Source organism: Falco punctatus, assembly GCF_963210335.1.
Source record: "Falco punctatus genome assembly, contig: scaffold_50, whole genome shotgun sequence".
Taxonomy (NCBI): domain Eukaryota; kingdom Metazoa; phylum Chordata; class Aves; order Falconiformes; family Falconidae; genus Falco; species Falco punctatus.
This window is the reverse complement of record NW_027660309.1, coordinates 331,631-345,167: the sequence shown is the minus strand read 5'-3', so window position 1 is coordinate 345,167 and position 13,537 is coordinate 331,631. Positions and strand designations below refer to the sequence as shown.

Genomic DNA, 13,537 nt, shown 5'->3' with positions numbered 1-13,537 from the left:
GTATGTTACACTATTCCGAAGAACTGTTGTCAGGAAAGCATATTGTATTCTCTTGCTGTCTTGCATACTCAAAGTTAATGTCATTCTTTTGTACTTTAGTTGTTTGACATTTTAATTGTTTTAGTAACTTATTTACCAGTAAACTTTCTCTCTTTATTTTGAAGTTTACAAGGAGTGTGTTTTCTTTTGAGACTGCCAAAGCCAAATGCAGGAAACACAGACATTTCCATATATTTGAAAAGAATGTTCTGAGGTGCAGATTTCGTAAGCCACCCCTGCCTCTTCCCACCCCAAAAAAGTCCTGGAAAAAGTTTGTACTGACAAGTGTTCTGCGAAGAAAAAGGGTGCTTTCCATCCTAGGTGAATGTTGTTTCAGGGCTTGCCTTTGCTCACAAGAGACTGCAAAGCTACAGTCGTGGCAAGCAAGAACGCCTTTGGCTCACTGTGACCTGCAATGATGTTTTAAAGCGTGGGATGGTCAGGATAAGCGAAGTGGAAGGCTGTGACAATCCCTGCAGTGCTACTGTACATACCGCATACTGTATGTGCTTGCACACGTGTGTGTTGTTTTGCAGAACAGGGATAGGGAAACGGTAGGATTTTGTTGCCATCCCTGTTTGAAAGTAAAGCCCCCGACACAAAAGAAGCAAGCTGCCTTTAGACTGCATTTACGGCTCTTGGTGACTGCAGGTGTGTGTAAATATTAGAGAACAGCAGGGTCCTGCATTCCCAGAGCCACTTGAGCAGTGCCGTGAAGACAAGTGTCCTTACTGGTATTGCAGTCATACTCCCAAGCTCTCCTGCTGTTTCCAATCTGTGCGCACAGCCGTGAAAAAACTGGACTGACATTTACAGCACAGCAGGGAGACTCTTGAGTAGGGAATGGTAAAGACTCCGCTACCTATGTTTCAAAGTGGCCGCTATACATGATAAATCTTCACAGGAGAACTAGTCGGCACTTCAGCTGATGGTGTCATGAGGCTATTGATAATGAAGCACAGAATGCTTCTTTTAGTGCTTGAACGCTTTGCAGACATTGTTTCTATTTTTTTTTTTTCCTTAATCTAAAATATCTGGCGAGAGAATCAAATTCAGGATGGGTATAAGATATTTTTTTGATGGTGCTGCTTTGCTAATTTTTACAGGAATAAGTTAATATAAAATATTAGCGTAATTCCCGATGTCTGTTACAGCTAGCATTAAGAAGGGTCAGTTGCTTTCCTGAGTAGTTTGACAGACTTTACTCACTGTTTTATCCTAGTGAGCTGCCAGATTTGGGATGCCATAATAACAGTAATGCAATTAGGTTTTCTGCACGTTGTCTGCTTGACTTCTTAGTTAAGAGTTTCTTTCCCTTTGGGAATAAGACTAGACAGCCTGTCATTTGCTATTACTAATTCTGCTTAAGATTATCACTGGAGCTTTTTTTTGTAATTAGCTGTCTTAGTTGGCTCTTAAATTTTAATAGCCAATTGAAGCTACATTTTAGCCAAGTTCCATACCTAAATTGCATTCAGTCCATTAACAAAGTTGGTTAAAAGGCTCTTAAAAGAAAAGCCAATAGATGGTGGTTAGCACTTCCGTGTTTGCAGCAGTAGCAGTACCAGCCTCCAATGAACATTCTCAAGAAATGGCACTTCCTTCTAGCAAAGGAAGAGAACAAAGAATGACCAAAATTTGTTTCGGGAGCATAGGCTGATTATGCAGAATACTTGTAGAAAAAAAATAAAATTGAAGTGTGTCTTTTCTGGAAGAAGGTGGGAGAGATGCAGAAGGGAGAAATTAATGGTTCTGCTCAGACTTGACAGGTTCTGGAAAAGCCAAATAAATGAAGTTATGTTTTTCTCCATTTCAGCTGATCAAAATTATTAGCAAAACCATCTGAAGCACCTTGTGGTGGAATCGTCACCTTGCTGAGTTTAGTTTGTAAAACATCCTGCCAGACATTAAAAAAACTGTAAGGATGCCAGCACATAGGCTCAGAGCACCGCTTCTCTAGTTGATAGACCCTATAATTTTCTTTTATACTGAAGACCATGGCTGGATACCTCAGCCTCCCAAATAATTTAATGTAACATCAGTCTGAATTTTTTATCCCTAATAACACTTGTTTAAATTAGATTTTTCTCCTCTTTTCTTTCTTTAAGGTGTAGACAGGAGATTAACAGCCTTTGGATCATCCCGTGACAAATAATGGCTTTCTCAGACTTTTCTGCTTTTTAAAAAATAAATAAATCTTTACTGCTGTGAAGACATCAAATATTAGTACTGCTACAGTTTTAATACAGAGTCTACTAGTTGCTGATGAGTTGTTTCAAGGATGGTTTGCAATGCCCTGTATGTGTGACGATAGGTAAGTATCAGTGGCTTCATTGCAGGAGGTGTGAGGCAAACCCCAGATTATGTCTGAATAATCAGTGTGTGCGTGTATATATATATATATATATATATATATATATGCTTTTACCAGCATATATAGTGGGACATCTAAATCAGAGTTTCCAGAGTGCACCACTTCCATTGTTCAATAAGACGTAGAGCTGGAGCTCTTTGAACATGAGTTGGATCCTGTTGCTTGTAGCTGACCTGCAGAATCAAACCGACTGGAAATGCTCTGTGGCAGTAAGTGCCGGTTCCTTCATCTCTCTTGCTGTTCTGGGGGTGCTGGGCTCTCTGTGATGATGCAGTACTCAAAGGGGGAAGGAATCTTATCTGTCTGAAGGTTGATTTTCACGATGTGCTTTCTCACAGCTAGGGAGAAAGCAGATGTGGTGGGATCAACTTCTTTGGAAATTCCTAGAGTCCTAGTTGATCTCATGGATAGCTTTATGCAACCGCATGCTAACTCACGTGCATTTCAGCTTTCTTCCCCCATATTTTCAAGACTGAGTAGCTGAAGATTTAGAAAGGTGATTCTATGAATTCTTGCTTCATTTTAGGCCTTCTTTATCTCTATAGATGATATCTCTATAGCAACAGTTTTGGGGTTTTGCGTGTTTTGTTGTTTGTTTTTTTTTTTCCTTTTCTCCTGAAGTGATACATAAAAAAGGGAATATACTATTTCTGTGAACTGTTTTGCCTGGATGCAGAGTAAGCTGGACAGCTTAGAAAAATGCAGCAGCTCTAACTGGATGCTACAGACTAGTTTTTCTCTGCACTGATGGGCCATGTTTTTAAACATGAAGTCAACCAGCAGTATTGCACTTGTACTTCTTTCTAGTTGTCTGTGTTTCATTTTATCTCAATCCAAACCTGTCTTCTTTCAGACTAGAGCATATCCTGCTCATATAGGCTTTCATGCCAGATTTTAATGCCCTTGCATCTAGGTCTACTGCATACAAATAACTGAAGCATTTTCAAATGGACCTCAAGTTCCACAGCTCCTAAGCTGCTGACAAGTGAATCCTGACAGCTTTTTCTCCATCATTGTGAATGCTGCAACAAGCCAAAATTGAGGTTTTGCATTTTCTCAGGGATATCCCAAACAGTGAAAGAGTTGTGGAGGAACTGTTATTTGATGGGAGAAAGATTGCCTCCCGTATTTCTGCCCCTTGTGTTGGAAGGTCAGCTTTCCAACCCTGCAGACCTCAGCTGCTGTGATGGGTTTTCATAAGTATACTCGAAAGAAAAGTGACAAGAGCACAGTGAGACAGCTGTGAAGTGTAGTAGAAGTGAAAAGAAAATAGACGTTTATGAACTTTCCTGAACTAATTCCTTTTGCCAAACCACTCCAGACAGGAAGAAGCTGGCACAGTGGTAATCTGCATCTGCAGCTCCTGAGAGAAGGAAAATGCTGCTTTGGCAAATGGAGCAAGAAACCTAGAAAATTAAGGATTAATGTGTTCATTTATAGAGAAGCAGTGAGAACACAGTAACATGAAATACAACCAAGGAGGATGCATTTAGAAGACAAAAGAGCCCTGGAAGGGAAGGTACTTAGCTTTGTTCAGAATGCAAACTATAACACGCAGTTCTTGGAACTGGTGAGTTGCACAGCTGAATGTTAAAAGAAATTAGTTCATACCACAAGAAATACACAATCTGTGCCTTGAAAACCTGAAGGTACTTTACTTTTCTGCCAGGAGAGGAGTGGAACACTGGATCTACTTGAAAGTAAGTAACCCTCCAGCTAATTTTATCTATCTGCTGCTAAACTTCAACAAAAATAGTTTTATTAATAAACTGAATTCCTTTCTGAAAACAGATATATCTATACAAAACAAAAATGCCTTTATTCCTGCTTTCTCACTAATCTGTTATGGAATTGTTTCCTTTGGAACGGTGAAGGTGGATCTGCACTAGCACATGTGCAGTCCCTGACTCACTTCTAATAACGCTTGGTGATAGCCATAGTGACAGGTATAGAGCAAACGGCACCACATTCAGAAGACAATATGGTGCTGAAAATATCTGGACATGGTCTAACAACTAGTTCCTTTTGTCACCTTTTCCTTATTCGCCAGTCCAGATATTTCCAAGGGGGAAACTTCTGGACCTTTTCTGGTGCTATACAGAGACCTGCCGAATTCACGGCATCTGTGACAAGGGCTACAGCTTTCTCCATGACTTTGTGATGTTGTGCTGCCACTAAAAGGTCATCCATATAATGATACAATAACACAGTAGGCATAGCATTTCGGACAGGACTGAGTATTTTTGCAACGTACCATTGACACATTGTAGGGCTATTTTTCATACCTAGTGGCAGTACAACCCACTGGTATCTCTGCAACGGAGCTTGCATGGTGATGCTTGGAAATGAAAAGGCAAATTTTGGGGCATCATCTGGATGTAACGGGATACTGAAAAAACAATCTTTAAGATCTAGGACAGTTAGATGCCAATGTCGAGGGATCATAGTCGTGGATGGGAGCCCGGGTTGGAGGGCTCCCATATCTTCCATAGCATCATTAATTTTTCTAAGATCATGGAGCAAGCGCCACTTGCCAGTTTGTTTTTTAATAACAAAAACAGGTGAATTCCATGGGCTAGTAGAAGGTACAATGTGTCCTTGGGACAGTTGTTCTGAGACTAAGTTTTGAAGTGCGCGAAGTTTTTCCAAAGGAAGGGGCCATTGATCCACCCAAATAGGAACATCAGTTTTCCAGGTTATTTTTAGGGTGTTGCACACTTCAATGGCCCCATCTAAAAATGTGTACGGATGGACATTCCCCATTGTGACAATACATCACATCCCCACAAAACCATAGGGACAGGCAGCACAAAAGGTTTAACAGAAGCCACACGTCCCTCTGGTCTTTGAATTCGAATTAGTTCCAAACTCTGACGACTGTTACCGGTCCCCCCTATCCCAGCCAGTGTCTGAGAGACATTAGTCAGTGGCCATTGCGGAGGCCATTTGGCTTGAGAAATTACTGTGACATCAGCTCCAGTGTCAATGATCCCATTTAGTGCTATTTGTTGGTCATTGTAAATAAGGGTACACTGATACATAGGTCGCTGTGGAGAAATGGATTGTACCCACAAAATGTGAGGTAACCCTGTGGATCCAAAACCTCCTCTCCTCTGCGGAGGATGGTCAGTGATAAGAGAGTTTACCCTTGCTGGAATCAGAATCAATTGCACTATTTGACTACCTTGAGGTATCGTACAAGGTGGAAATGGAGTCCGTGCCATGATTTTGATTTCGTCCACACTGTCAGAGTCAACAACACCTGGTAAAACAAAGAGACCAGACAATGTTGTGGAAGATCTACCAATTAACAGAGCTTGTGTATCGGGGGGTAATGGTCCTTTGACATTTGTTGATAATAAATGAACCAAGGAATCGAGCAGTGTTACTGTGTGTGAGGTTGCCAGGTCCAATCTGGCGCTGCCTGAGGTTGCTGGACAGAGACTTGAGGTGTCGGTGCTTCTCTCCAAGGATGTTGAAATGTCAGCTGTGGCATTTGTGTCTGCGCGTGTCGCTGCCCCACGCTCCGTGGTCGGTTTCCCTGTATCAGTTGTCCCTGGAAGTCGTACTTAGGTCAACATCGATTAGCATAATCACGCCCTTTCTGACATTTCGGACAAAATCCAGGACCAGGAGGTTGTTGTTTATTCCCCGCAGCCCGCCCAAGACAATTTCTCTTTAGATGACCAGGCTTACCACAACCATAGCAATTCCCCACACCACGCATCACTACAAAAGCAGCAGCCATAGCTTCAAACTTATGGTCAACCGTACCGATTCGGTTACATGCTTCCACCATTTCCACCAGAGTGGGGTTCGGGTTGGGAAGAGACTTCAGTAGCCTTTTACAATCAACATTAGCATTTTCAACAGCTAGTTTTGTTAACAATATATCCCGAGCTTCCGCATTATCTACTTGACGTTCCAAAGCCTGTTTTAGTCTACCAATAAACTGCATATAAGGTTCTCGAGACTCCTGAGAGATGTTAGTAAAGGCTTTTTGTGGCTTTTGTACGTCAGGGACCTGGAAAAAAGCCTTTTTCGCCTCTTCTGTAATTGCCTCGAGAGCCGCACGGGGGCAGTGTTGAGCCTGCGCTACCGGATCAGCACGTGCACCGGTGCCCATAAGATGCTCTATTGCCAGTGTAGCTGATGCAGCATCATTATGGTTAACGTACGTGAGCAGGAGTGCTTGCAGTCCCCCTCTCCAGTGCGACTCCCATAACGTGTACTGAGTCGGGGTTAGCAGCAATCGTGCTAAAGATTTCAAATCATGAGGAGTCATGACATCAGCATCAAACACAGAAGATAACAGACTTATAAAACAGGGAGAAGAAATACCATGTTCCATAACCGTGCAGCGCAGTTCTTTAACAACCGAAAAAGAAAGAGCCTCCCATCGTGCTCCGCCTGCCCGACCCTGAGAATACAAGACCGGAGCAACTATAGTTTTAGCCATTTCTAGATCCCCCTCCTTTAAGGCTTGTTTCTTTATTTTTGCCCACACATCACGTAGATCAGGAGGGTATAAATCAGGTTCTTGTTCAGGCTCTACCAGTCCTGGGTCAAAGGGATCTTCTTCTGGCAGATACTCCACTGCATTGACACCCAGGGGTTTAGAGCACTGTGATTTAGAGGCTGATAAGGAAAGGGCTAGAGGAGCTTGCGACTCCTCCTCCTCTCCTTCCTCTGCCTTTTCTTTTTGTGCTTTCAGAGTCTCAAAAATAACTCTCCACGAAGAGAGCAGACGGTGGGACTCAGTATTGCCTTTTGTCGCAGAATCCCACAATTTCACCCCTGTGTCGTCCCAAAGTTCCCGCGTGAAAATTGTAGTTGCGGTCACTGCAGGCATATTTACTTGCACCCACTTAAGCATTGCTTTAAGGTCATGCTCAGAAATACTTTTCTCATGTTTGTTAGGGAGACCTTTCATAAGCTCATAAACGTCTGTTTCTGGGGACGAAACCTGATTCCCCATTACAGATTTCCCACAGCTCACCTCTCAACTCCGGAGGGATTTCAGGCCTGCTCCCGCTTCCTTTCAGCGGATCATTCAAAGTTCTGTGGGATTTGCTGCATGTCGCTCAGTCAGGCGATTCGAGAGTCCCTCCACATCAGATCCTTCACCAGATCACGTCAGGGTCACCAATTTGCAGCGAATGAGGAGACGGGACGCAGCTTGATGCAAGCAAGTTGTCGGTTTATTAGTGATTTTCTTACAATTATACATTTCTACTTTCTACATATTACACACTGATTGGTTAAATCTTAAGCGTAAAAAACACTGATTGGTTGATATTTAAGGCACACCGTTAGAACAATAGGAACTTATTAGTTTATCTTGACATAGCAATAATTTCTATTCCAAAGTTAGGGAGTTTCTTTCTAGGCGGCTTTCTTGATTACATATCGGCGCCATCCGTTCCCTTATCTGGCTACTTGTTTCTCTGTCCGCCTGGCTGCCTCCTCAGCTGTAACGGCTCAGGGGTCTGCAGTTAGCTTGTTCCTTGGTTCCCAGGGCTTGTGCCCTACAGGTTCTAACAAGTCTCTATTCATCAGGCTATCAGTACTTGGACTCCTGTCCTTGAGGCCTTGTCCTACAGTGAAGTCTTAGGGTTAAGTTTTAGGGTTAAGTCCTAGGGTTAAGTCTTTGGGTTAAAGTTTTAAGATTAAATCTCAGGGTTAAGTCTTAAGTTAAAGTCTTAAGTTTAAGACTTAGGGTTAAAGTCTTACGGTTTAATCTCAGGTTTAAGTCTCAAGGTTAATCTCAGGGTTAAGTCTTAAGGTTGAATCTTTAGGTTGAGTCAGGGTTAGGTCTTAAAGGTTAAGTCCATAGTTTAAGTCTTGGGGATTGTGGATAACTGGCTAGCTGAAAAAGTTCACATAGACATAGTCCAGCTGGCTGGACAAAAATGCACATCGCTCTCAGCTTATCTGAAGTAAAGCAAAAGTTACACAATAACAGGAAGACTGCAGTGGGAAAAGAATGTTGCAGGTGGGAACAGATAACTACAGAAGAGAAACTAGGGGCGGGCTTGGTAATATGTATGAGCTAATTATAACAAGGTATAAAAGGTGACTGTAAGGGACAATAAATGAAGTCTGCTGATCACTCATATTGAGTGACTGTGTCTTCCCTCCGTCGCAACAAATGGCGCCCGAACAGGGACCCTAGAGAGGGCTGAACCTGCGAGCTACGGTTCGACGGAGATTCGGGTACCAGTCCTGAAAGCAGCGCAGGAGGCGGAAGGGCACAGTCCCCGCGCCCGGGAGCACCTACAGAGGGTCCCGCCGGCCACGCGTCGCCGAAGTCTCGCAAAGGCTGCAACAGCGCTGACGAAGGTGTGGAGAGACAAGCGATGTACGATTCGCTTATACGCTTTTTAGAAAAGCGGAACGTTTAGGACATAGATTGTAAAAAGGAATTACCCGGGTTATTAGCGTATGGGATAGCATCCGGGACCCCGCGGCAGCGGCGAGCGGCGGCGCGCAGCCCGGCAGGCCCCTTCCCGGCCGCAGTTTCTCTCCAAGGCGGCACCCCCACCCCCCCATCCCCCCTCCGATCAGCGCCATGGCGATGCAAGCGGCCAAGCGAGCTAACATCTGGCTGCCCCCAGAGGTCAATCGGATCCTCTATATTCGGAACCTGCCGTATAAAATCACAGCGGAGGAAATGTATGATATTTTTGGGAAATACGGACCTATTCGACAAATCAGAGTTGGAAACACTCCTGAAACAAGAGGAACAGCTTAAGCTTCTCAAGGAAAAATACGGAATTGATTACAAACCCACCCCCCCCCAAAAAAAAAAAAAGTGCTTCAGATGTCCTCTACAAGAAATGGGTTTCTGCCTTGAACTAGCAAACATCTCTGTGTTTAAAATGAAGCCTTTTTGCCTTGATTGAGATAATTTATTCTGTATTCTGTATTTATGCTTTATTCTGAATGTGGAAATTGGTTGGGACTAGGAGGCTGGCTTAAAGGCATTTTGCAAACGGGATTATTATTTTTGATCATTATTGTAATAATAGTTTTTTGATCAAAACCAGCCAAAATTATTTGTAAGCATTAGGCATATCTGAAGAGAATGCCTTTATTTGAATCAGCAGTTAAGGTGTAGTTTAGTCTGATGCTGTGGTTTTATCTGCTCCTGGTGAATTTTTGAAGTGATGAAATCAGAGATACAAGGTATACTAAGAGTTATGAGGTAATAAGGTAATAATCTAAGTAAGGGTGCTGTCTTTTATATCTACAAGTGCAATATGCATTTATGTAGCAGAGAGAAACTTTAACAATAATGTTGCTTGAGCGAGATGTGCATGTGACAACTTGGGAAAAGGGATATCACAACTGGAGTGCAACGGTGTTTCTATGTCTGGCAGAGTGAAATCTTTCAAGACCTGAGTTTAGACAGTCTAAAATCAATTGTTAGTATTCAGAAAACCCATCTTAAGCCTCTTTTGCTTCCATAGTGTTATGGAAGTCAACTGCTATTGTAGAGAATTAATGATTTTTTAATACATATTAACAAATACTACTATTTTAACTTGAGGCAGTTGAGTGAGAAATACTCACGTGTAGCATTTGAGGGAATGTCAGCATAAATCACACTTACAGTAAGACTGCATTTTTAATTACTGTACTCGTTAAGATTTGATGATGCCATAAGGCTAAGGCCTTTTATCACAGATTGGTTCTGAACTAAAAGGTGTGTGCACACGTAGATATGCACATTTGTGTTATTTTCCTTAATTGGCTACAAAATAATATAATTAGGTTGGGGATTACATCTTGGGAATTTGTCTATTATACTTCTGTTTGTTAAGGAACGTGCATAACATACAGCACTCATGTAGGCTTGGCTTGTGGCATAGTTGTCAAATTTAGCATAGACATTCAGACAGATAAGCAAGGTACTCTTCTTGTGTGTATCACCTACAAGCCATTATGGCTTAGTGTGTAAATCTGTATGTAACTGTTGAAAAATCCACTTAAGAATGTATATAGCTTAGAACTAATTTTTCCCTTTGTTAATTCTTTGATATCAATGAGGTATTCTTCAGAAAATGTATGGACTGGTTGGTTGCATAAGGGCAGTTGTTATTTGGACAGAAAATTGTTAATGGTCAGGGATTTTCCACTAAAATATTTGCAAATATTCCTAGTCAAACATCAGTTTGGTTTCTTTTTGGGTTTTGAGCTTGCATTAGTCCATGTTCAGAACTTTAAAATTACCTTTGAATTTTTTAAACTTTTTATATCACTGGAACAGAAAGAGCATCTAAATTAAAGCTTCAAGCTAACTTTATTTTTCAAGTATTTCTGGAATTATCCTTCTGAACTGAGATTTTATAAGTTGGCTGTGTATTTTCCTGTGTTAAAACACTGTTATTGAAAATGGTCAACCAAGCCTATGTCGCCCAAAATAAAAACGGGGGAATTGTGGATAACTGGCTAGCTGAAAAAGGTCTCATAGACATAGTCCAGCTGGCTGGACAAAAATGCACATCGCTCTCAGCTTATCTGAAGTAAAGCAAAAGTTACACAATAACAGGAAGATTGCGGTGGGAAAAGAATGTTGCAGGTGGGAACAGATAACTACAGAAGAGAAACTAGGGGCAGGCTTGGTATTTAGGCAACTAACCAATAATGAGCTTAACTTCTGTAATATGTATGAGCTAATTATAAGAAGGCATAAAAGGTGACTATAAGGGACAATAAATGAAGTCTGCTGATCACTCATATTGAGTGACTGTGTCTTCCCTCCGTCGCAACAGGGGATAATTCTTAGGGTTAAGTCTCAGGGTTAAGTTTCAAGGCTAAGTTTCAATGTTAAGTCTCAGGGTTATGTCTTCGGGTTAAGTCTTAAGGTTAAATCTTAAGGTTAAGTCTTAAGGTTAAGTCTTATGGTTAAATCTTAGGGTTAAGTCTTAGGGTTAAGTTTTAGGGTTAAGACTTAAGATTAAGTCTTAGAGTTATGTCTTAGGGTTAAGTCTTAAGGATAAGACTTATAGTTACATCTTTAAGTTTACGTCTTAGGTTTATGTCTTAGTAAGTCTTAGGGTTTTGTCTTAAGGTTAAGTATTATTATTAAGTCTTAGGGTTAAAGTCTTAAGATTTAATCTCAGGGTTAGGTCTTACGGTTAAGTCATAAATTTAAGTCTTAATTTTAAGTCTTAGGGATAAGTCTTAAGGTTAAGTCTCAAGGTTAATCTCAGGGTTAATCTCAGGGTTAAGATTTAGGGTTAAGTCTTAAGGTTAAGTCTCAGGGTTATGTCTTAGGGTTAAGTCTTATGTTTAAGTCTTAGGGTTAAGTCTTAAATTTAAGACCTAGGGTTAATTCTTAGGGTTAAAATCTTTAAGATTAAGTCTCAGGGTTAAGTCTTAGGGGTAAGTTTTAAGGTGAAGTCTTAACATTAAGTATCAGTGTTGTGTCTTTGGGTTAAGTCTTAAGGTTAACTTTTAGGGTTAAGTCTTAGGGTGAAGTCTAAAATTTAAGTCCTAGGGTTAAGTCGTACAAGGTTAAATCTCAGGGTTAAGTCTTAAGGTTAAGTCTTAAATTTTAATGTTAAAGTTTTAAGGTTAAGTTTCAGGGTTAAGTCCTAGGGTTACTTCTTAAGGCTAAGTCTCAGGGTTAAGTGTTAGTGTTAAGTCCTAGGGTTAAGTCTTAATGTTGAGTCTTAAGGTTGAGTCTTAGGGTTGATTTTTAAGGTTAAATCTTTTGGTTAAGTCTTAAGGTTAAGTCTTAATGTTAAGTCTTAGGGTTAGGTCTCAGGGTTAAGTTTTAAGGTTAAGTCTTAGGGTTAAGTCTTAATGTTATGTCTTAAATTTAAGACCTAGGGTCAATTCTTAGTGTTAAAATCTTTAAGTCTCAGGGTTAAGTCTTAAGTTTAAGTCTCAGGGGTAAGTCTTAAGTTAAGATAGGATGAAGTCTTAGGGTTAAGCCTTAGAGTAAAGACTTAAGATAAAGTCTTAAGTTTAAGTGTAAGGCTTAAGGCTTAGAGTTCAGTCTTAGGGTTAAGTTTTAAGGGTAAGAATTAAGGTTAATCTTAAGAGTTAAGTCTTACGGTTAAGTCTTAAGGTTATGTCTTAACGTTAAGTCTTAGGGTTAAGTCTCAGGTTCAGTTTTTAAGGTTGAGTCACAAGGTTAAGTCTTAAGCTCAAGTCTTAATTATAAGTGTTAGTGTTAAGTCTTAAGGTTAAGTCTAAGGGTTAAGTCTCTAAGATTAAGTATTAGGTTTAAGTCTCAGGGTTATGTCTTAGGGTTAACTGTTAAGGTTAAGACCTAAATTTAAGTCTTAGGGTTAAGTCTTAAGGATAAGTCTTAAATTTAAATCTTAGGGTTAAATCTTAAGGTTAAGTTGTACGGTTAAGTTTTAAGGTTAAGTCTTAAATTTAAGTGTTCTGGTTATGTCTTAAGGTTAAGTCTTAGTGTTAAGTCTTAAGGTTAACTCATAAATTTAAGTTTTAGGGTTAAGTCTTTGTGTTCAGTCTTAAGGTTAAATCTTAAGTCCTAGGCTTTGAGTCTTAGGGTTAAGTCTTAAGTTTAAGTCTTTGGGATACATCTTAGGGTTAAGTGTCAGCGTTAAGATTTATGTTTAATTCTTAAGTTTAAGTCTTAAGGTTAATTTTTAAGTTTAATCTTATGGATTGAGTCTTAGGTTTAAGTCTTAGAGTTGTCTTGGGGATATGTTTTAGAATTAAGTCTCAGGGTTAAGTTTAAGCTTAAGCCTCAGGGTTAAGTCTTAAGGTTAAGTCTTACGGATTGAGTCTTAGGTTTAAGTCTTAAGTATAAGTCTTAAGTTGAAGTCTTAGGGTTAAGTCTTAGGCTTAAGTCGTAGGATTAAGATTCAAGGCTAAGTCTTACGTTTAGGTCTTAGGGTTAAGTCTTAGCGTTAAGTCTTATGGTTAAGTCTCAATGTTAAGTTGTAGGGTTCAGTCTTCTGGTTAGGTCATTATTTTAGGTCTTAGGGTTAGGTCTTAGTGTTAAGTCTTAATGTTGAGTCTTAGGGTCAAGTTTTAGGGTTAAGTCTTAAGGTTATATGTAGGGTTAAGTTTTAGGGCTAAGTCTTACAATTTAGTCTTAGGGTTAAGTCTTAAGGTTAAGTTTTATGGTTAAGTCTT

The 13,537-nt window shown here is 40.4% G+C and overlaps 3 long non-coding RNA genes across 4 annotated transcripts in view; 2 read left to right on the top strand and 1 right to left on the bottom strand.

The window, feature by feature from the left end:
• LOC308057164 overlaps positions 1 to 12,421 on the top strand; it is a 372,076-nt gene extending 359,655 nt beyond the window's left edge. Inside the window, exon 3 of the long non-coding RNA XR_013925162.1 lies at positions 12,170 to 12,421. This is a non-coding gene — a long non-coding RNA (uncharacterized lncRNA). The remainder of the gene's footprint in view (positions 1 to 12,169) is intronic.
• The window catches only part of LOC308057163, a 374,427-nt gene extending 361,385 nt beyond the window's left edge, over positions 1 to 13,042 (top strand). For both annotated transcript variants that reach the window (XR_013925160.1, XR_013925161.1), the window contains exon 3: positions 12,468 to 13,042. This is a non-coding gene — a long non-coding RNA (uncharacterized lncRNA). The remainder of the gene's footprint in view (positions 1 to 12,467) is intronic.
• LOC308057165 overlaps positions 1 to 13,537 on the bottom strand; it is a 153,159-nt gene that overhangs the window by 67,606 nt on the left and 72,016 nt on the right. The window contains exon 2 of the long non-coding RNA XR_013925163.1: positions 4,446 to 4,698. This is a non-coding gene — a long non-coding RNA (uncharacterized lncRNA). The remainder of the gene's footprint in view (positions 1 to 4,445; positions 4,699 to 13,537) is intronic.